Source organism: Phoca vitulina, unplaced genomic scaffold, assembly GCF_004348235.1.
Source record: "Phoca vitulina isolate PV1807 unplaced genomic scaffold, GSC_HSeal_1.0 scaffold3, whole genome shotgun sequence".
NCBI classification, from domain to species: domain Eukaryota; kingdom Metazoa; phylum Chordata; class Mammalia; order Carnivora; family Phocidae; genus Phoca; species Phoca vitulina.
The window spans coordinates 89,458,802-89,484,173 of NW_022589706.1; the positions used below are offsets into that span (position 1 = coordinate 89,458,802).

Consider the following 25,372-nt stretch of genomic DNA (forward strand, 5'->3'; position numbering starts at 1 on the left):
TGTAGACTTAAACAGATATGCTACAAAATATAATTATTAGAAAGGTAAGATAAAAACCTAAAGAGCTGAAACTCTGATGTTTTCTCTTGGCATTCCAATGGGGTGCATGCAACTTCTTTGGTAGACTGCTGATCTAGAGAAACGCCAAAGGCCATCAATGGCTGGCCTGCAATGAGGTTTATGGTAAAGACCTGACAATTACACATCAAGAATTTCTTCATATGCTACTATTATCTGGAAATCTTAGATTCTTGATTCTTGATATAATTCCTACCCATTGGTTGATTGCTTTATAAAATTCCAAAAACCCAAAAACTCAAATCACCTTTGACTTGGAGTTTTCCTTATTCCATTATAGTTATACGGCCCATTGGAAACATCTGAAGCTGTATCTCTCTACTATGTTATTGACTTGTATAAATCCTTTCACTGTTTTGTTGTTGTTGTTGTTGTTGTTGTTGTTTTCATTTGGAGGTAAAACAAAATAAAAATAAGCTTAACCTTAATTCAAGTTGTCATTCATATCAGTTCTTAAATCCAAACAGATTTTGTGGTTTTGTTTATCCTTCCATCTTATGGTCTTGTATAGGTGATATTAATGCCTAATTTGGTCCTCTATTTTAATGTAATTTGTACAAAGTAATACTTATTTGCTTCTGTAGTTAATGAGAAAGAACATAGGGATAATTAATAAGTGGTGGGATGACACCAAGTAAAGGCCAACAGGATATACAAATGAGAGAGTCATGGATGTCAAAAGAAAGTGTGAGGAGGCTGGACTCAAATGAATCTTTGCACAGCAGATAGTACCGTATTCACACCATTCACATTACTTACATTGTGGGTAACATTTAATTTAAGCAACAACATCATCTATCACTTTAAATTAATGTTTATTTTGTTACTAACCATTGGGTAACTTTGTTTAAATTTATAGATTTTGGGGGGCCATAATTGAATACAAACTACAAGTTTACATATAGTTTTATATTAACAATTTTTGTTGTAATATAAAATGATTTAAATTATCACTGTGATTCATAATTGTTTTTCTTTAAAAGGGACTCAGAAAACATTTGAATTTGAAAAACACTGATAAGGATATGACTAAAAATACAATGAATAGTAAATTGCACTAAAATTATGATATTAGCTTATACTTTTTAAAAGAGTAAAGCAACCCTTGTAGGCCTGCCTCTAAATTAGTTGTAATCACGTAAGAGTGATGGTTATGTTGATAGAGTTAACTCAGTTTCAAAAGACTCTTGATTTGTCTTGGAGGTTCTTTGCAATTTAAGTTTCTCAGTCAGGGAGCAACTCAAATGATTTGTAGTTTCATAAAGCATTCTGAAAGGCCATTTCATTGGCCATAGGAAATAAACTTAGAATCAGATTCCCTCTGCCCAGTTTATGATAGAATGCCACTTTCACAATGTGCCATACAACTTTTATTAGAAATTGTTGTATCACCATAAAACCATATATAGCTTTTCACTATATTTCTGGTCATGTTCAGTGAATAAATATTTATACTATGATTTAAGCATAGTTTATAGACTTCTAAGACCATGGATCTCAATATTAATATGATTTCTTTATTTCCAAAAGCTAATGGCTCTTCCTTTAAGAAATTTAAATTATAGAAAAAAAGAAACCCTTTATGTCTCTGGATACTTAAGGTCAGATATTTCAACTTTGAAAACTATGCTGTAGTAAATTCTAATGATAACAATAAATAGTAACAAATTTGAAAGAAAAAGCTACATCATTTTGGATGATCTTCTTTGTATTTTTATGCTTTCTTTTTGTGTGTCTCATTTATGCACACACACACATACATGGTAAAATTACCTTTAGGAATTAAAATTTTAATTTAAGTGGAATTGGTATTCCTCATAGATTACATATTTCAGGCAGCACTTATTTCCCTAAGGACTTTAATATAAATAAAAATAGACTTGTCTTAAATTTTCATATTAGTATATGTGTAGTTATAAATGCTTTAAAAGGTTTTAACTTAATACTCCTGGTTTACTATTTATATTTATTTTTTCTCTCCACCTCCACTCTACACACACACACCCACACGTTTGTAAAGAAGTTTATTTAAAAAGAAACCTGAGAGCAAGATATATCATAAATATGATCACAGCAAGTATTTACTTTAGACTTAACACCTAAATTCAAATATGGTAGGCTGTCCTTCTTGGAGTTGCTATTATTACCAATGATCTGGCCAAATTACACTATTATGTCAGTGGTTTAGTGAACAGTGTATCATAGCCTGTTGGTCATCTAAACTTGAGAAAAATGCAGTCAAATAGATCAACCCAACAGACTGCCTTAGAGCAGATGATATATTGCCTAATAGGAGGGGCATCAATATATTCAGTGTTTATGAATATGTATTGCTAAATGAGGATGTTGCCAACATAAGAATTGATATTTTGTATTAATATATTGTCAAATGGGAAGAGTATTAGTATATTGCACTGTAGTTACTCATCCCAAGGTGACATATATGTAGGTAAATCAGAAGTACATAATCCCAGAGGCTGATGCTTCTTCTGCTTATAAAAAAGAGATCTTTTTTCTCTGGAGTAATGGAGGTGTACTTGTGCGGCAACCTCAGCCTGTAAGTGGGAGTAGATTGGAAGGGAAGAGGAAACAGCTAAACAGAAAGTTGCGTAAATTGTTCTTTACAACAGATTACCTCAAATTGGCCGTCTCCAGTGAACCTTAAGCAACTGAAAGGAGGAAGGAGAAAGAAGCAGAGGGAGAGGAGGAGAAAAAGATGGAGGAGGTGGAGGGGGATGAGAAGGCAAAGGGAACTGAGAAGGGAGGTGAAGAGGGAAAGGAGCAGGGGAGTGGAGGAACAAAGAGTCTCAGCAATACTGTAATCCATGAGGGACTTGCAGAAAAATGCCAGCCAGAAATTCATTTCAGATATGGAGGTGGCTAAAAGATTTTGTGAAGTTCAATATACAGTATTGGGTTTTACTTGTTTTTATTGTTATGTAGTACTGTAGTATGGTCTCCTTTGAAACTACAAACCTCCTTCAAAATCTGTTATAAATAAGTGCTCTGTCTATGTGGTATTTTGGGAAAATCAAGAGAATGTGGCAATTTGCAAGGGAACAATCCGGATGTAGAGACAGAATGCTCAGTTCTGTTTCTGTGTCTCCCTCTGGGTTGTATGGCTTTAAATAAAGCACTCAATATTTATAGCATCTCATTTTTCTTATCTTTAACATAAGTATAATTATATAACCACTTTAAAATTACTGAGGTTCGAGGGAATGTAAAATACCTATCACAATGTATACATTCAAAATATATATTAAAAGTATAATTTTTCACATTGTTAATAAATAATAGGAAGAAAGTCACTAGATGCTTTCTAAACCTTTCTCATTCATTTTTCCTCTTTTGTTAATTTATAAATATGTGTTTCCAAAATTAGACAAATGTTTTCTTTCTATTGCTTTGTATTGCACAAAGTCTGCGTGCTTCAAATCTTTCTCAAATTGGATTCTTCTTTAACAGTCCTGTTTATGTCAATGGATTACCTTCTGCCTCTCTTCCTAGTTTTATAATGTAAACTTGAAGTTATACTTGTGATCTTTGTTTCAGAGATTCAATTCACTGAGCTCAGAGATATGTTCATCAAGTATCTCAGGTTTATCTCTTCCTTCCAGTACTTACTGTGGCCACTCTTATGTAAGATCCACCACTTCACTGAAGCAGCACTCCATGCTTCCCAGCTTCCCTGATACAGTCCATTTTAGGATATAATTTCATGTAGGATATAATTCCTGCTTCAGTATACCACAACTTTCCTTGAAAGTCTCTCCTGGCAAACCTACACCACCCCCTTCCATAGATCTGTCTGTAAGAGCAAAACCAAATGTAAAGACACCGCTTGTGTTAGCTAATTTCATTTGTGACTTTTAATGCTTCCCCACAAGGACGTCAAAAATCATTCATCGTTACCGTCCTTCCCTATTGCAGTTTCCATGGGGAGCCCTTTCTCATCTCTCTCCTTTAGCCTTTCTTGAACAACCAGATCAATATTCAGCATCATCATGAAATTGGCCTAAGTTTTTTTCAACCTTATTTTACTCCCTTTTCATTCTTTAAACAGTAATACATTCACTATTTTGTAGTTTGCTATCTCGCTTACCACTCCCCAACCATGACCCTAAAATACATGCTGGTATTTTTCTCTCTCTTAATGGCATCGCCAGTATTTAAAATGACCCTAGCTCAATCTTTAGAATAATTTAAAAATGTTTCTTTTCTTCTTTTCCTTTGAGGTGCTCACCATCATTATCCTTTTTTTTTCTTCTTTTCTATCCTTCTTCTAAAGTGGTAAATTTTTATTTGTTGGATGTCTTCTATATCCATCCTCTCCTGTCTAGTCCCACTGACAGAGGGCTAATTCAGGTCTTATTAAAGTCTGTTGATTTATTGCCACAATTCCCTGAGCCATGTCTCTAAGGGCTTGTCTCCTGCCTCAACTGCCCCCATACATCTTGCTCTGCTGTTTTTCAAAGACATAACGTTGGCCAATTTCCTGCTTAAAACAAAACAAAACAAAACACCCAAACATCCATTGATTCTTCATTTATTGCAGAATAAAGCCTAAACTCCTTTATGTGTCCTTTGAGATTCTACATTTGGTATTTAAATAATACAAAAGTAGCATTTTAGTCTCCCTTTCATATTTTACACACAAATATAAGAACAAGCCACACCCGATAAATATTGTACCTTCCCATCTCAGAATTTTGCTGAGGGATTCTTTTTACCTGGACTGTTCTCTGGTGGCATTCCTTTATTCATTGAAGACCTAGTTCAAAGGCCACATTCTCCATAAAATTTTATCTGGTTATTCTTGTCACGATTAATTTTCTATTCAGCAATCTATTAGCTACAATTCACCCTTTATTCGTAAGGTACTTTTGTCATATTTTTATAACACATGGAAATTTTTTTTGCATACAATAGTACATTATTTGCACACAATAGCTGACTATAGATTTTATTCAAAATTTCCAGCTATTCATACTGTGTTCTAGCCCTAAACATATAAAATTGTACTTTGATTGCTAGGAATTTCATTAATACGTTTTGTTGACAGAAATCCAATTCCTTTGACTCTCAACCATGGCTAATCTAGTTCTATATAGAGAACCATCTCCTAAATATTGTTGCACTCTATGACCACCAGTAATTGGAAGATATCAGATAAATTTGAAATGTTTCTGTATTATTACTTTTATAACTGAACATTAGCATATAGTACTTTGTATATTTATTGGAATTAGATAAAATTTTAAAGTAAGCATAAGGAGGTATGACTTATTAATAATTTTTTAAAAAACTATCAGAAACATGCTTTATGGAGCTCAACTTTGTTTATATGTCCTGTTTATAGTCTAAAAGCAGTTAAATAGTTTCCAGCTACTATAAGACTGAGAAGGCACACACATACTTCTTATACATTCTTGATTAGTTAAAATAGTTTTAAATTTCTTTTCTAAAATGGAAAATCAAATTTCCACATAAAAATTATAAATCCACATGAAGGAAAAAAACAGTTTTGGTTGAGAAGCTAAAAAATATACTCATTTCCATTTCAGGCTTTGGGCTTTGTGTTTTTTGCACAAATAAGAAAATAAAACTAACCTTAAGGGGAAAAAATAATTTCTGAAAAGCTTTCCTCCCTTCTAGTATTAGAGGATAGACTAACTACATGGAGACAAATATTCAGACCTTTGAAAAAATCATTTTTATGAATGTTATTAAATACACAAACACATATGCACATGTGCTTTTGTATGGTTTATCAAAATGCTCATCATGAATGAATTTAATAGCTAAATAATACCTAATTTTTAACTTAACCTTCACTATAAAATGTTAAAAAATAAAAAGGTATTAGATGAATTTGCAACGAAAAAAATTCTGAATTGGTTCTTATCCTAAAGTTCCATTTGCTAGTCACATTTTCCAATGAGGACAGTCAAATTACAAAACATTTGTTCAAGTAAAAAGAGGTAGAGAAAAAAATCTACAAATATAATGATCGTTGAAAAAACTCAAGATCAAAAGTCAATATTGAGAAGTATTGTAGTGTAGTTAGTAGGTATTAAAACTCTGAAGCCAGACTTCCAGAATTCAAAAAACAATTTTGCTACCTTCTGAAAATATGACCTTGAACAAGTTATTTAACCACAGTGCATCTCTGCTGTTTCTTCTGTAAAATGGAGTGCTAGAAGCAACAATGAATTAGATTGCTTTGAAGATTTGACTTTAAAATCTGTTGAACATTAAGAAGAATGCTTTGCATGGAGTAATAGTAAAAAAGAGATCATTTTTTACTATGGTTACTTTTATACTTATTGCTTTGTAGTTAAAATTTTTCATTTCAACACTTCATTTCACTCATTATTATGACATCCTTATTTCATTTCTCTTTCAGTTAAATTAACCAACCCTGATAAATACATTAAAACTATGTTAAAGTTATGAAACATCTGGCAAAAAGTACAAAAATTGAAAATCCAATTATTTTGTTCCAGTTGCTTATAGGTATACAGTTTACATGTAATATTAACTGTTTAAATATTTCAATTTAGTTCTCCAGGGATATTATTTTAGCTGACTTAATAAGCATATCAATTCAGCCACAATACTTGAATGAGTGATTTGGATACACAGCTTTGGTTTTGTTATCTGTGGCTAGAAATTTTCTACATAGCTAACCATATACCTACGCACATGCACACATACTTACAGGGCGCACACATATCAGAATGGGCAGTGTTCAGATATGTGATTCCCGTTTATATAGCTGCTTGATGTCTTTTAGAGAGAGGCCAATGATATGATTATATCACTGTTGCAAAGCCCATAAAAAAGTGTAGAATATTAGTAATTAATAAAGTTAGTAGGCAAATGCATATTGTATATTTACATATGTGTGTAAATACACACATATATACATATATGCAGATATATGTATACATATATAAATATATGTGTAAATACACACACATGCACTTGCCTGCTAATTTATACATGTACGCACTATATATATATGTATACACACACACACACACACACGCACGCACACACACACACGCACACACACAGGGGATCCTTCCCATCTTTCTGTTCTCCTTACTAAGCATAGGAAATAATACTTTTACTTTTATATAGCTGTCCATCCACAGGTGCCATTACCATCACTAACAGTACTTTTTAAAAAACTGCTTGAATAATGTTAATGATATTAACTGTATTATTTCCCTAAGTGCTTATTCTTTTATTTTCATTTGAATAGCAAAACAACTTTAATAATACCACTGTAAATGGAAATGCCATATATTTGACATTTTTTTGTGATGGGTTTATTGCAACAGGAGTTTTCAAGGTAATTATTATATGACTGTTTTTTAAGTTTGATGAGCTAGATATCTTAGTAAGATATTTGATCTTTCTATGTCCTTTTTTCCAACATAAAAAACAATTCTTTTTGTTTCTTGTGAAATTTTATTATTTTGCTCTGAGATTTTAAGACACAGTTGAATTTTACCCCCTCCTACATTTCTTTTTCTTTTTCTTTTTTAACATTTTAAGACACTGCAATTGAGATGGGCTTTTCTATAGCAGAACACAAAATTTTGAATTAGTTTCTCCTGCTTTGAGGTGCATGCAACAAAGTGTGAGTGTAGCATTTTCAGGACCTGTTTTAATTCAAGATCTCTTCCAATTCCCTTTTTTCCAATAGTAATGTTACAAAGTCAAATTATACTCCACAGGAACACCAAAGTTTTTTTTTTTTTTTTTTTTAGGTACAGTAGAAAGACTTAAATAAATTACATAAACTTTGCAGAGAGCAAAAATTAATTGTGCTTTTTTATTTTTAAAAATAGTTTCAGAGAATCAGAACAGATGAGTAGCTGACAGTATAGAAAGTGCTTTTAAGTTGTAAACACACAACACACACACACACACACACACACACACTCAAAATTAGATTTAGAGGCCACAAACCAAGAACTTCTTTTTTTCTTAATAGCACATAACACTGAACAGCAAACTATTAAAACTACTCAGTGTGATGAAGAGTAATTGACCAAAGTATAATAACTTCATCCCTCAACAACCAAGATAAAACAGACAAAACAATCATTATAATGACTATATATAAATATATATATTGATTATATATTATAACAATAAGTAAACATAAGTAAAATGAGGTTATAACAATAAGTAAAATGAAAATTGGTCATAACCAAAGTGAAGAGACCAGAAATTGATTGGAAGGAATATTAAATTGGGTATAGAATGAGCAATATAATTTTAGGAAATAAAAATTGCATTTTGCCCCATTGCTCACAGTACACCGACCACGTACCTACAAGCAACAAAGTATCTTATTTCTACCATGCAATTACCTTCATTAAGGAAGGGGTTACATATGGTACACATGTGGCCATACTTAGATATAATATTTTATAATGAAAATCACAAAGAGATACAATTGACTATCCAATAAGCTGAGAATAAATACAGGTGTGCATAGACCAAGGATAGCTATAGAAAAATGTCAAAGCTACAGACAACATTATTTAACCTATGTAATTCAATGATTTTTCCTTATAAACTCTTCTGAAGAATTTTTTTTTACATAAACAGTCTCCCTTTTCACCCATTTTTTCCAATCTGTCTTGTGTTTTATCCCACTTTCTTTCTTTAAATAGCGGTGCATTAATACAGTTGTTCTACTATCCACTAACCCCCCAAAATTGGTCACAGCTATTTAAAAGTTTTCTAAGCTTTTTTTTTTTTTAATTTTTTAAAAAAGATTTTATTTATTTATTGAGAGAGAAAGAGAACAAGCAGGGGGAGCAGCAGGCAGAGGGAGAAGCAGGCTCCTGCTAAGCAAGGAGCCCAATGCGGAACTCAATCCCAGGACCCTGGGATCATGACCCGAGCCGAAGGCAGATGCTTAACCAACGCAGCCACCAAGCCATCTCAGTTTTCTAAGTTTTTTTTTTCTTAAGATTTTATTTATTTATTTGACAGAGAGAGACAGCGAGAGAGGGAACACAAGCACTGGGTGTGAGAGAGGGAGAAGCAGGCTCCCCGCTGAACAGGGAACCCAACAACACAGGGCTCGATCCCAGGACCCTGGGATCATGACCTGAGCCAAAGGCAGATGCTTAACGACTGAGCCACCCAGGGGTCCCAAATTTTTTAACTAGTAGTAACCAAGGAAAACAGATTCTACAAAGACATACAAGAAGCCACAAGAAATCTTAAAACCTTTATAATAGTTTCTTGGAACTCACCCAATCTTCTAGGTTAGCTCTCCCTAAAGCTTTACTATAGGAACTACTTGGAATGTCTTACCTTTAGAGTTATTGCCACTACACCTCTAAAATCCTGTCATTTCAAGTATTGTCTCTGGTGTTTCCTCAAATATTTCCCCTTCTACCTCCCCATAATTCCCATTTAATAAATTCTATATTGTTTATGTCCTATGTAGTAAGTGACAAACACAATATGGTAACAAATGGTGGCTGTCTGGTGCACAAATCCTTCAAGTGGAATTTACTTATACTCCAGAGTAATGATACATGATTACCAATCCATGCCTTCCTACTTCATTCTGCAAAGCTTGCTAGGTCTTCATTTGTGCCATTTGGGAAAAAAATCCAAAAGGGTTTATTAACCTTAGGATGAACAATTCTCATCATTAACATTCTTACATCTCAATTTGGAAAAACTTTGAAGGAGCAATTTATTATATTTACTGTAAATTACTACTACTTCCTTTCCACTGTAAAAATAGAAAAAGTATTTTTATTTTGAGAGGTCAAGATGGCCTTCTTTAAGCATCCTAAAAGCTTTAATTGCAATCAGGTGAATTATTAATGACATTCTGAGAAATCTAAACATAAAATTTAAACTTAAAATAGTTATGCATGTAGAAATTAAAATTTCATTTAAAAATATTTAAATTTGTATGGAACCAGAAAAGACCCCGAATAGCCAGAGGAATGTTGAAAAAGAAAAGCAAAGCTGACGGCATCACAATTCCAACTTCAAGCTCTATTACAAAGCTGTCATCATCAAGACAGTATGGTACTGGCACAAAAACAGACACATAGATCAATGGAACAGAATAGAGAGCCCAGAAATGGACCCTCAACTCCAGGGTCAACTAATCTTTGACAAAGCAGGAAAGAATGTCCAATGGCAAAAAGACAGTCTCTTCAACAAATGGTGTTGGGAAAATTGGACAGCCACATGCAGAAGAATGAAACTGGACCATTTCCTTACACCACACACAAAAATAGACTCAAAATGGATGAAAGACCTAAATGTGAGACAGGAGTCCATCAAAATCCTAAAGGAGAATACAGGCAGCAACCTCTTGGACCTCAGCCGCAGCAACTTCCATTCATCTGGAGATATATATATATATATATATATATTATGCAGCCATTAAAAAGATATCTTGCCATTTGCAATGACGTGGATGGAACTAGAAGGTATTATGCTAAGCGAAATAAGTCAATCAGAGAAAGACATGTATCATAAGATCTCACTAATACGAGGAATTCTTAATCTCGGGAAACAAACTGAGGGTTGCTGGAGTGGTCAGGGGTAGGAGGGATGGGGTGGTTGGGTGATAGACATTGGGGAGGGTATGTGCTATGGTGAGCACTGTGAATTGTGTAAGACTGATGAATCACGACCTGTACCTCTGAAACAAATAATACATTATACGTTATTAAAAAAAAGAAGATAGTAGGAAGGGAAAAATGAAGTGGGGGGACATCAGAGGGGGAGAGAAACCATGAGAGACTATGGACTCTGAGAAACAAACGGAGGATTCTAGAGGGGAGGGGGGTGGGGGATGGGTTAGCCTGGTGATTGGTATTAAAGAGGGCACGTACTGAATGGAGCACTGGGTGTTATACGCAAACAATGAATCACGGAACACTACATCAAAAACTAATGATGTAATGTATGGTGATTAACATAACATAATAAAATAAAATAAAATTAAATTAATTAAAAAATTAAAATTAAAATTAAAAAAAATTTAAAAATATATTCAAATAGGATAGGAGTTTAATATTTGAAACACAGCATATAAGTTTAAAATTTATGTCTTGAATTTAAGGAGTAAAGGAGCAAATTATGAGGGTCCATCTTAGGTATGTATTAAACATTATTTGGAGGATGGTATATATTTGGGAGTTTATATAATAAGGTTCCTAAGAAAATTAAAAACAGAACTATCATATCATCCAGCAGTCCTACTTCTGGGTATTTATCCAAAGGAACTGAAACCAGGATTTTGAAGAGATATCTGCACTCCCACGTTTACCACAGCATTATTTGCAATAGCCAAGATATGGAAACTATTTAAATACCCATCAAGAGATGAATGCATAAAGAAAATTTGGTAACACATACAATGGAATATTATTCAGCCTTAAAAAAAAGGAAATTCTGACATTTGCAGAAACATGAACGTACATGGAGGAAATTATGCTAAAATAAAGCCAGGCACAGAAACACAAATACTGTATGATTTCTCTTATATGTGGAATCTAAAGTAATCAAACTCATAGAAGCTGAGAGTAAAATGGTGGTTGCCAAGGGGTGGGGGAGGGAGAAATGAGAAGGTATTGGCCAGAGGATACAAAATTTCAGTTATACAAGATAAATAAGTTCTATAGATCCACCGTGCAGCATAATACTTACAGATAATAATACTGTATTGTATATTTTATTTTTAAAGATTTTACCTATTTATTTGAGAGAGAGAGAATGAGAGAGAGAGAGCACATGAGAGGGGGGAGGGTCAGAGGGAGAAGCAGACTCCCTGCTGAGCAGGGAGCCCGATACGGGACTCCCCAGGGACTCCAGGATCATGACCTGAGCCAAAGGCAGTCGCTTAACCAACTGAGCCACCCAGGTGCCCTACTGTATTGTATATTTAAAATTTGCTAAGAGGGTAAATTTTATGTTAAGTATTCTTACCACCATAACACCAAGACTAAGACTAACACTAAAACCAATCATAAAGGAAGTGGGAAGAAACTTTGGAAGGTAGGTAATGGATAAATGTATGTCCTTTTTTGGGGTGACAGTTTTATAGGAGTATACTTAACTTCAAATTCATCAAGTTGTGTATATAAAATATGTCCAGCTTTTTACATGTCAATCATACATCAATAAAGTGGTTAAAATTTTTAAAATACCATCAATGCCTTGACATTAGCTAATGTTAAATAAATGACTATGCAAATTTTAACTATGGAATACAGACTTCAGAAACTATTTTTATTTTTGTGTTCTAACATTTAAATGAGTAGAGCACTTTTTTTCATTTAAAACTTTGTGCTATGACTTGATGCATTCCTCATTCATTATATGCATTTGCAATCACATTCAATACATCATAAAAATTATATGAAATATACTTCCCACAGCTTTATTATAAACAATTAGAAGTATTTTTTCATATATTATCTTTCTGATGAGCAAAGATGTTTTTTGTAGATTTATTTTTCAATACAAGGAGGTGAAACACCTAATATTGACAACCTCCAGATTTCATCATATGAATTTATATTAAGTAATTAGGTGGGTAAATAAAAAAACTATGATCTCAGTTTAAACAAAATTAGTTTAATTTAGAAAAGATATATGCCACCACTGTGTTTATTGCAGCATTATTTACAATTGACAAGACATGGAAGCAACCCAAGTATCCATCCATAGGTGAATTGATAATAAAGAAGATAATAAAGAAAGAAGAAAAAACAAACAAGAAAGAAAGAAAGAAAGAAAGAAAGAAAGAAAGAAAGAAAGAAAGAAAATAAAGAATCGATAACAAAGATGATATATATATGCAATGGAATATTACTCAGCCATAAAAAAGAATAAAATCTTGCAATTTGTGACATGAATGGACTTAGTGGGTACTATGCTAAGTGAAATCAGTCAAAGACAAATAACATATAATTCACTTATATGTGGAATCTAAAAAAAACTAAACAAATGAACAAACAAACATTCTTAAATACAGAGAATGAACTGGTGGTTGCCAGAGGGGAGTGAGGTGGAGGGAGACAAACTAGGGGAAAGGGATTAAGAGGTACAAATTTCATTACAAAATAAATGAGTAGTGGAGATGAAAAGTATAGCATAGGGAATATAGTCAATAGTATTTTAATAACATTGTTTGGTGGTAGATGGTGGCTTATCATGGTGAGCGCTGAATCACATAGAATTGTCAAATCACTATGTTGTACACCTGAAACTAATATGACACTGTATGTTAACTATGTTTCAATAATAAATATTTTTTTAAAAAGTAAGCAAAATTAGTTTACTACACTTCATAAAATATAAGAGGCTATGAATTAAAAGGCATATCATAATGTCTGAGATGATAAAATATTAAACTAAACGTGAGTCTTAGAATCAGTAAAATATAGTAACCAAATTGTTGAAAAAATCAAAGGAATTATTTTCTTGAACTTCATTATCAAGAAAATTAGCTGATTTTTACAAAATGTCACGTACTTTCCTCAGTGTTATTCAGTTAAATTATTTAATATTCACAGCCACCTTTGAATATGTGCTATTATTAGATCTCACTCTACAAATGAGGAAAAAGTGTGCCACATAAGATTAACCTGCACAAAATTATAGTTAAAGACCAATAGGGTCAGGATTTAATCCTTACCTCAAATTAATGTTTTAAGTATTATTTTTGCCTACAAAGATAATGGTTTTATTCCCACCCAAATCAAGTTTCCTTCAGTGAAACATGTTCATGTCTGGAAACCAAGCAACTTTGAAGCAGAATTTTAAGATTGGGATGAAGCATCTTCCCATCATTCAGCTTCTATGCCAAAAAAAACCCAAAACCAAAAAAACAAAAACTGCCTCTCTGTTTCTATTTTGCAAAAAGAAGACTATCATCCCTAAAAAAGATGATTTTAAATCTGCCTTCCATTGCTGCTTTTCAAAAATCACCTGCCAGTCTAACTATTTCTTCTTCTTCTTCTTCCTTCTCCTCCTTCTCCTCCTTCTCCTCCTTCTCCTCCTCCTCCTCCTCCTCCTCCTCCTCCTCCTCCTCCTCCTTTCTTCTTCTTCTTTCTGGGAGGAGTAATTTGGTCTTGTGTTATTTTGTGTCATTATAATGTATATAGGTAGGGAGTTATTTCTGGTTTATTCTGCTGCAGATTTTTTGTGAGGAAGGTTTCTGTATTGGAAAATTGTTGTCATTCATTGATTTTGAAAAAGTCGGAGCTATTATTGTTTGAATACTACATCTCTGTTATCTTCTGGAGATTTGATTAGATCCACTAGTTTAAAAAAAGATTGTCAGACTATATTTAAAAAAATCAATAATATGAAATTCTAAATAATTGTGTACTAAGTCATAGTTTCAGTTCTATGACTAAGTCCAGACACAACTAAGTCCAGAGGACATAGAAAGGTTGGGAATAAAAACACGCATAATGATTTAGCCAACAAAACTGCTGAAGTGGACCTATAATAACATTAAATAACAAAAAAAAATCTTAGTAAAAAAATATTTCAGATATGATGGAAGTCATTTCATAATGATAATGATACAGGTTTTAATTCATCAGAAAGATATAATAAGAGTAAATGTCTAAGAAGTAAAAAAAAAAAGCAGAGCTTTATAATACATAAATCACAAACTGAAAGCTTTAGCAGTAATACTGATTTTACCATAGTCAATGCAGATATAGACATACCTCTCACAGGTCAGGTAAAATATACAGAGATCAACAGACAAAAACTTAGAAAGGATACAAAGGATTTGAGCAACATAATTAACAATATTGTGCAAATATTGTTAACTAGATCTCTGAACCTGGAGAAGATACACCCTTTTCAAGCACACATGTAGGAGGAACCTGAAAGAAAATGGAACGTTGTACTCCCCCATAATGCAACTCCCAATAAATTAGCAAACACTGATTATACAGATCATATTGAATTAGAAATCAGTTTTAAAAGAATACTTTAAAACACTTTATATATTAAGAAAATTTGAAAACACAGTCATGATTGATTCAAAGTTCAAAAAAGAAATTGTGATAAAAATTAGACAAAACTCAACTGAATGATAATAACTATACCACTTTTAGAAAGTACACAATTATTTAAATTATAATCTTAAAATATATGACCCTGAATGCTATATAGATGAGAGAAAAAGCTAACACTTAATGAGTTAGTTATTTATTTAAAGAAGACAGAAAAAGAACATGAGGATAAAACAAAAATTTCACAAGAATGTACAAAGATAAAAGCAAACATTGAAAGGGAAATAAAAAGGAACAATGAAGAGTATTGAAAAAAGAGAAAATAAAATTAGCTAATTTCTGCCAAATGGATCAATCAAGAAAATGGAACAGAAAAAAAATGAACATTAGAACTGAAATTATGACATAACCAACCGCTAGAGAGATTTAAAATATAATAAATTTCTACTGTGAACAAATTTAAACTAGATATTTTGAAGTAATGCAATGGAAAAATTTCTTGAAAATATAAATTATAAAGTAACTCATAAAGATAGTTTAAAAAGAAAGAATATATAATAATCATTTTAAAAGTGATTAATTTTAATGTATCCCCAAATGAAATTTTTAGGTTGAGAATATTAGAGAACATTTAAATAACAGATAAGGCCAGTGTTTCACAAACTTCTTGAGATAGAGATGACAAAGCATACATACAAAAAAATGCCCATAAATAATGTATTTAAAACACTGATATATTTTACTACAATAAAAATTAAATATTTTTCATCATTGAAATGACACCTTTAAAAGAAGTGAAAAGACATGTAGTATACCAGGAGGAGATATTTGCAAACATATCATCAACAAAGAATGAATCCAGACTATATAAATAACTAGAAATCAGTATAAAAACAAACAATTCAAAGTTAAAATGAGAAAACAACACACAGGCTTTGCAGAATTTATGAAAACGTAGGAGAGGAGGGATGAATAGGTGGAGCACAGAGGATTTTTTAGGGCAGTGAAAATGTTCTGTAGGATACCTTGATGATTAATACTTGTCATTATACAATTGTCCAAACTCATAGACAATACAACACCAAGAGTGATACTTAGTATAAGCTATGGACTTTGGATGATTATGTGTAGGTTCATCAGTTGCAACATGTACCACTCTGGTGGGGGATGTTAGTAATGGGGGAGGCTATGCATGTGTGGGGGCAGAGGATATATAGGAAACCTCTGGACCTTCCTCTCAATCTTGCTGTAAACCTAAAACTCAAAAAATAAAGTCAAAACAAAAAAAGTCAACGTGATGAAAGCAAAAAATGTGAGAGAACTGTTTCAGATTAAAATAAAGAGATTGCGTTGATAAACATTATTACATTACAAATCTTGATCTGATCCTGAAAAACCAAAATAAGATATAAAGAAATTTTTTGGGCAATTGGATAAATTTTTAATATAGACTATAATAAAATATTGTACTTTTAAATTTTCTTAAGTATGATACTGTTATTATGTTTATTGAGGGAGAATTTCCTTTTCTTAGGAAATCAATGCTGAGGTAGTGAGAGATGAAATCTGATGTTTTGCAACTTACTTTCAAAGCAATTGAAAATACGAAAATTTGAAAACAATAATGGTCAAGTACATAAAAGCTCTTCAACCTCATAAATAATCAAGAAATGCAAATAACAACTCATATACAATTTTATATCCACCAAATAGCCAAAAAAATTAAAAGTCTGCCAATATCAATATTGGAAAAAATAAATACTACAAAGAAATTAAATTTCATGAACTAGAATTATAAGCATCAGTGTAGATAAATCTAAGGAATAAAAGGGGAAAATTTGCAGAAAATTTGTATTGTATGTATGGTAACATTCACAATGTATGGTAACTCTCAAAATTCAGGACACTACCTCTCCAGGAGAAAAAGTGGTATGTGATGGAAAGGTGGTGGTCATATTCTATACCCTAAGCTAAGTGGTATGGACAAAGCCATTTTTTTTTTCTTATCATCCTTTAAATAATATTCATCATATACACTCTTTAGAACGTATGAAATGTTTCAAAAGTTTAATAATAAAGGAACACATCAGAGGAATATTTGCTTTATTTGAAAAAAGAAAATAGCAGGTGGAAATTATCAACCCCAGCAAGGAACTAGAGAGTGCAGCTCAGAGTAGACATGAAAAATTATGAGTTGAATGGAAATAAAATTCAATGTCTATAAATACTTTAATAGTTTAATCTATTACCCTAATAATAATAATAATAATAATAATAATATTCTAGTTGCCTCAGGATTATATGATTATTTATTTCAGAACATGCTGTGTATTTCTATAGGGAGTATAAAAGGAATAAGTTTTTGTTTTGTTTTGTTTTTTTCTCTTTAGTTATTCTTTAGAAATGAAACCATTTTGTAGTATCTTTCGATGATTATCATAACAAAAACATGGTGACCTTAGCTAAAGAGGCTCATTATAATCTGAGCATTAATCACTATTTATATCATCACAGAGAATGACAAAATATACAAAACTAATCAGAAAATATCCCCATAACTATCTCCAGGGCTTTTAGGCATTAACAGTGAGATGTAAGAACTCTAATCAGGGTTGTTTTTCTACCTTGCTGAGACCTGGCTAGCCTGGTTGCTTTTACCAAAATATTTTCTAACACTTTCTCTTTCCCATGGATACAATTCCTACATCTCCAGTAGCAAAATGGAGCTCATGGACTTTAATTGTATTCTTCCCCTGGTGTATCAAGAGATTGTTCTCTGCTCAGTAATTATACTATAAACTAACAAAAGTGAGCACTCATGTTAGTGTTAGATCCATTACTATTTAACCTGTTTTGAGTTGCAAATGAATTCAGGGAATGCCCAATCTTAAATTAAAATTGAATTTGTATATAAAAAGCTTTAAAAATTATTCTGAGCAGAAAATCCTAACTTGGTAACAGGTCTTGTTTTAAAATGTGCTTTTTAAAGAATAATTAGTTGATACCCAGAAAACAGGTTTAAATGAAAGTATGCCTCTAAACCCTTGTTTTCAACAAAAAGGCAGAATTGTTCAGAATGAACACTGTCATCAAGAGAATAAACACATAAAAACTAAATAAAAATCTTTCATTGAAATATAATTTCTGGACACAATAACTAAAAATGAGGATTTAGCTTTCTTGTTCTCTTTATTCTTAACCCCTATACATCACTCCACATTTCAGGGATATTTATGGTAAAGAGTCATTTGGTACACCTCACTGTCAAGTTAGGAGGGGGTCATATTGCAATTCTTGTTGATCAAGAGGTCATAAATAAGAAGGAAAAAGAATTGAAATTGCCAAATTCCAGACAAATGATTGTGCCTTCTTTGTTGCATGAACACCATGCTGCTCTCAGTTAGGCATTCCTTTAATTTTATTCCTCTGGACAACCAGCATTTTTTGAGGTTTCAGGCTTTCTTCATATAATTAATGAAGAGGATGTTGGAAGGCTACTATCTTAATACATGAAACAATTTTCCTCTGTATAAAACTAACTTGTCATAATCTTGGGTTTTTTACAGGATATCCAAAAAATGTGTTCAACCTGTTTCCTTCTTTGATTCATTTCCCTTTAGTGATCATCACTAAGATTAAACTTGATGATTTCTAAATTTATACTGCCACCTCTGACAGTGTCCAAAAATTTAGACTTGCTTTTTTAAATGCCTACATCTGAATATCCCACATTAAATCATTAGACTTTAAACCAACTCCTAATTTCCCAACACCTTTTCTTCCACCTGTTTCTGCATTATGTTAATGCATACACCCTGGAAAAAACCATGATGCCATTACATCTCCTCCTTTTTCTTTACTCCTCCAATGAGTATGTGCCCAAGTCCTGTCAATTCTACTTGTGCATGGGCTCTGCACATCTCCCCTTTCCATCCTAACTGCCACCGAACTAAATTGAGTAAATCTTACAGTTCAGGCTCTGTCCTAACAACTTTCCATGTCTTATCTCATTAAGAGCTCACTATAATGCTAAGAAGTGGGTCTTTTTACACCAGTGTTACAGATCTATAATCTGAGAATTGGAGAGGTTAGTAAACATGCCCAAAGTTAACTGGTTACTGCTGGCACTGAGACTCAAACCCAAAACCACAATATTGTTTTCTAAAAGAAAGCTTAGACATTCATGACAGTCTGGGTTTGTTTGCTCTGCCACTTATTAGCAAGATGAGTATCTTAATATTGCCAAGCCTCATTTTATTCATTCCGCAAATGTACAAAATATTTCCTCTTAGTGTTGTTATGAGTATTAAATGATATACTTCCTGTTAATGATTAGCACAGTGCTTAGGATATATTAATAGGCTAAACAAATCCTATTTTTAAAAATATGTAAGAATTATTATTTCTATATTGTTGTAATAGGTTCTTTGAGAGGTGTCCACAAAAGACATATCCCTGGTTCAAACAATATATTTTTCTTCAATCCTAGCTCTGATCATGTTACTTTCTGGTTTAAAATTTTCAGTGACTCAAATAGTATCCTTTGTCAACAAAGTTCTATATTACGGCCACAGCCAGTATCTTCAGCATTTAATAACACTTACTTTTCTTTCTTACTTAATCATCCAACCAACACAGACAACTTACTATTCCCAAAAATCTGATAGTTTTAGCCAAATCTTAGCTTGGGCTGATCCATTGACCATGAATATACCTTCCCCTCTGGATTTGCTAGTGTTCTGTCATACCGTGACAGAGGACTCAAATCTTACCTCCTCCATGAAATTTCCCTAATTCCTACTATAGCCCCTTCTTTGTTCCCACTGTCCACATTTTGCCATGGTATATATTGCATTCTACCTTGTAATGCAGATAATTGTGAACATGCCCTGCCTATACTAATGAAATCAAGAACTGAATATTTTATGTTTGTGTAAATTCTATAATAAAAAAATGACATTAGGAGCTCATAGGTAAGAAATAATGATTTCTCACTTATATAAAAATATGATTGAATTAAATTATATGAAGTTAATATACAAAATGTAAATGTTTTTAGTTAAATGCCCAATTTGGAAGGGATACTACTAGTATATATTTTCTCTTTTTTTCATTCTTATCATTTAAAAGTGTACTTTTATATCACTTTGGTAATTTTTTAAGTACAGACTCTATTTGCTTCCATAAAGAAATCTTTTTTTTTGGAAGTGATAGTTTTTTCTTCCATTGACAAATCAAATGTATGGTGCCACATGAAAAAATTCAGAAGAAAATCTGAGACATTTACATTGAGCTTGTAAATAAAAGAAGGAAATTTTTTATTAAATAAATAAAAATCTATATGGTGGCTGTCCTCTTCCAAGCCTGGATCCAAAATTCAGGTTTTGTTTGAGGTTTTCTGAGATCACTACTAACTTTGACAAAATACATTGCATAGAGCATCTCTTTTCAATCAAGCCAAACTCAGCTTACAAAAATATTTTAATTGACACAGTGATTCTAACTATGTTTATATAGAAAATGAATCATTCTTATAATAAGCCTCTGATAGTGTCTGCTTATCTTTTGAACCAACTGAGCACCTTCAAATAGTATACCTAATTCTTGCAGCTGGGCATCTAAGGATTCCATGCGATACTAAATGCAGTCCTTTTCTTAGAGTCCTAAGGATTAAGGAGTTCTAGGTCAGTGTAAGGACTGCAATTTCAGCAAATCTTGCTGATGGCTCCTCTCTTCTGTACAGCATTATTGTTATGCCTGGGCTCCTGCCTTCCAAGTTCCCTGTCATGTCCCCTATGCTGAACTCCATATTGTCATATGTTGTCACATCCTACCCTTCTTCTATGATTAGGACACTGCTTTCTGTGCTATTTTTCTCAGGTGGAAGACTTTCTTTGCCTACAGACTAATCCCAGGACTGGGTACCTTCAGTCTGTTGTGAAATATCTTTGATAAAAGCTAATCCCATCTGCCTGGGCCACTACTTAGCAGTTATGCTACCCGTACTGATGCATGTTTTGCAAACTTAGAAACTGCCAAAGAACTTTCAGTTGCTGCTTGCTTGATTGTCTGACTGGGCCATCCATCCAACTCCTAGTGCCTGGACTGTTCTGCATTGCTGAATCTACACTGGTTGATATGTGTCAAATCTGGATTCCATTTATCACATATAATTTTTACTTTTCAGCTCCCTTTTTGATAGTGATCCATTCAGTCTAGGATATCAAGAATTCTAAAAAAAAAAAAAAATGTTTCCCTATTAATTTGTTAGATGTAACAACCTGTTTCATTTCTAATTATAAAAATGTTAGAAAACTAATCTTTTCAATTACCAATGTAGCCTTTCTCATCTTCTGTGTCAATATTCATAGCACCAATAAGTTCCTGTTTTCTTAGATCATGACTTTAGAAATCATGAGATTTTTTTTTCTTTTTCTCTTCCAACCCTTATTCAAATGATTAATCAAGATTTTAAAATTTTCTTCTATGGTAGATTTCTTCTTTCCTATTCATAGCAACCTGATCCCTGTTAAATGTGACAATTCCTACAAATGTTTGAACTGAGATTTTATTTAAATATTTACATTAGTAATAGAAAAAAACTGCACAAGTATTTTCATTATATCATTTTCTTGTGTAAAAGCTTTCAAATAGCTATTGGAAGTAACCAAAACTCATTTACCTGTATTGTAAGATCCTTTATTAATTGTCTCCTTTATATCTAATAAATTAACATCTTTCATGTTTTGGTCATTCAATTTGCACAATTTATTTTGCATTTTAAATCTTTGAACATATGATTTTTAACTCAGGAAATATATAGTCAAATAAATGCATGAAAATATCCAGGTTAAGATATTGCTAAATTGTTTTATCTGGATCAAGCCTTAGCACTAGTCTAGGGTACATCCATTAAAAACACCATGTGGAGGGAAAAAAGAAAAAGAAAAGAAAAAGAAACCAATTAGCTGCTGACTTTCTTTCTTTCTTTCTTTTTTTTTTTTTTTTTTTGATTCCAGGTTTACAACATAAATTTTTTTTCTAGTTCTGCCCCCTACTTAGAATATACAAGCCACTTGTTTTGAGACAAACCTCAAAACTACCCTTAAATTATTTGTCTTAATGTAGTAAATCAATTCTATGACTAATTAGTCCTGCACTCACCAAATAGTTAAAGACAGGATAATAATTGTCAATTAAATGTTTTCAAATCATGTCTAAGTTTCCTTGTTATGTACTTTCTCATATGTACATGTATGAGAAAAATGTCTCATTGTCTAATTTTGAAGTTGACTTGTGTACATGAGGATGCTAAGTGAGACTTAAGGCCAATGATTATTCAGGGACTTAAAGAGAAATCCCCACCTACTGGGGTCATTAGGACATGTATCACCTTATCATAAGAAGTAGGACTTAAGATATCTTTTGAAATATAGGTAGATTCAGAAAATATATTTTAGTCAAGGCACAGAAACTGAGAAAAGAGGTCAAGATAGACATGAGCAAGCTATAGCTGAGGAATAGACAGTGGGCTAACCTAATACAAGCAGTATGTATTGAGAAATAGTAAGAATAAATGTTGAGAAGGTATATTGAACTGGACCATATAGAACCTTAAAATAAGAAGTTTAGATTTATTAGGCAGATAATGTCTTATAGTCTTATATACAGTAGATGTTCAATAAATAAATGTATTTCTTTAAGAAATGTAAAGACACATAAAAATGCTAATAATGATATTTTGTTGCCAACAGAGAAAGCAGCAACAGGTCACAGAATTGATTAAAGCACCAAAATTATTGATGGCATCAATAATAAATCTGATTTCATTGCCCATGTGGAAGCTTACATTCACCATGTTCATGTTTTCAAATCCCTTATTGGGAAAGAACATTTATTCTATCTTAGGAAACTATGAAAAAAGAACACATTAATTCTACCAAACATCCAAGACTATACAAAATGTTCCAACCAAGGGTAAAGCATTTTCCATAGAAATCAAATTAGTGGGCTGCAAGAAGTTTTTTAAAATTAAAATTTTAATAATCAGTATAGCCATTTATTATTTTTGCTTTCCCTAAAAATACATTATTGCTCAACTGTTATCACATTTGGAATGAACATTACATACATATAATTAAGGCCATCATGAATTGAGAGTTGTTTTCAAAACTAGTAAAGAATAGATTCAAGTGTATAAGACATCACCCTAAATAGCCTGAGGTCATCCTGCTAATAGAAGTTTAGATGTACAGGAATATTTTGTGATTGCCTCTAAGACCACACAGGAATATTACCAGGTTAAAACATGACCATATTCTCTGATGTTATTGATAACTAATATTTTACAATCATTTGAAATATAATTAGTTTCTATAAGATCATATACATGAATAATTTTTCTCTTATATCTTGAGTTTATACATATATATGATAAAATTTTGGCAACAATTAGATGATAGTTACTGCAAATGCCTGAGCTTAATTTTGCTTGCCTTGGAAATGAACCTACTGATTTCTATCTCAAGGGCTTTGGTTGGAGGAAGGCATGATGAAATCAGATAAAGTATGTAAGTTTCTAAAAGAAGCTAGATATATGGTAGCTTAGGTTAGGTAGAACAATGAAGTGAAAAGAATATGGGTTTTCAAGTTCACTTAAAAAAAAAACAACAAAACTCGTTCTCTTTCCACTGTATCAAATGCTGTGCCTTAAAAATGTTAATTCTTTAGCAGTATGATCCAGAATCTTTGTCTCAAAATGGGAAAATGTGCTCAAGCTAAAATATGCTAATATATTTTTTGTCAACAGAGTGAGGTGGTGTTGCAGGCAAAACTGTGTTTGAATTTGTTGTAAATGCTCCCAGATATATGCTCCAGGTTTAATTGTGGGAGTGGCCCAGGGAGAGTCCAATCATGTAAATAACCAAGAATTTTCAACCATGACCCATATGCTTTCCCATATGTGTTCTGCTGAGGAACAGAATACCTCTACTCTCTATTTCAGTATTATATAGAAAAATTTCAGTGACCATGCAATACTCTTGTTCTAGGAAATTCAGGGAGAATTTGAGGGAAGATGGATTTCTTCTCATTTTTACCAGTGTATGATTGAATATTACAACACCAGAAAAGGAACATGAGGGTGAAGAACATGGGAGTATTGAGAACTTTTCTACACATAATTTAAAATTCTTTTCCACAAAATCATAGTTACCCAAAAATAAGGTCAAAATAAAAATCAAATGCCAAGTACTGGGACTATAATTTTTATATTTGGAAAACTGTATTTCCTCTTGACCTTTAAGTAACCAAGAGGGTAATAGCCCTCAGTTCCAATCAAGTTTCCGATAGTCTTTGATTAACAGTTCTGAGGAAGAATCACCAAAAGGGGCAGGAAAAAGGATTTTCTTCAAAGTGACAGTGTGTGTGTGTGTGTGTGTGTGTGTGTGTGTGTGTGTGTGTGTAGAGTATATAATTAAGATACATGTGCACATACATACACAAACTACATATATTCCATATACACATACAACATTTCTGATCCTTTCTCTGCCTGTGACATTGTTCTAACTTTCATTAAATTTCAGTATTCTGCTACTCCTTTTGGGGTTATGTCACTTAAGAAGTCATCAGTGAATATTGTATAGTGATGAATAGCTATTTGTTTGTTTTTATTCAGAGTAAGTGAAATAGCTGAATATGAACTGAAAAAAAATTTGTTAGAGTTATAAAAACTTTTTCAAGTCATATATTTTGTTAAACTGAATTAAGAAACCCTCTCCTTTTAGGATTTCAGGATAGGAATCACTCAGAGACTCTTATGAAGCATATAACCTCTTCTTAAGTTTATGATTTTGAAATAAAAATAAAACTAGAATTTATACTAATTAAAGAAATAGTAAATACAAAACAAGTAAGAAAAAAAAAACAGAAAAATCTAGACAGAACTCAAGAGGCATCACTTAATCCCTTTACAACAATGTCAAAAATGAAATATTTGGGTACCAGTCAAGTGTTGCTTCATTCAGTGGTTCATTAAAAACAAAGTTCACTGGTTCACATGTACTTTGAAGATTTTTAAAAAGTGATCTTATATCACTGGTCTTAATCATATTTTACTTTGGTGGTCATAAGGTCTTAGGATGGGGAAAAATGCTGTCATTTTGAAGTAGTATTGATTGAGGTTTCATCTTTGGGGGATAAAAAAACCGGACTTCAAAAAACATGATATGATCTTAACA

The 25,372-nt window shown here is 32.3% G+C and overlaps 1 protein-coding gene across 1 annotated transcript in view; it reads right to left on the reverse strand.

Moving 5' to 3' along the window:
• The window catches only part of LOC116628581 (bifunctional heparan sulfate N-deacetylase/N-sulfotransferase 4), a 262,209-nt gene that overhangs the window by 234,741 nt on the left and 2,096 nt on the right, over positions 1–25,372 (reverse strand). The gene's annotated exons all lie outside the window — the stretch shown is intronic.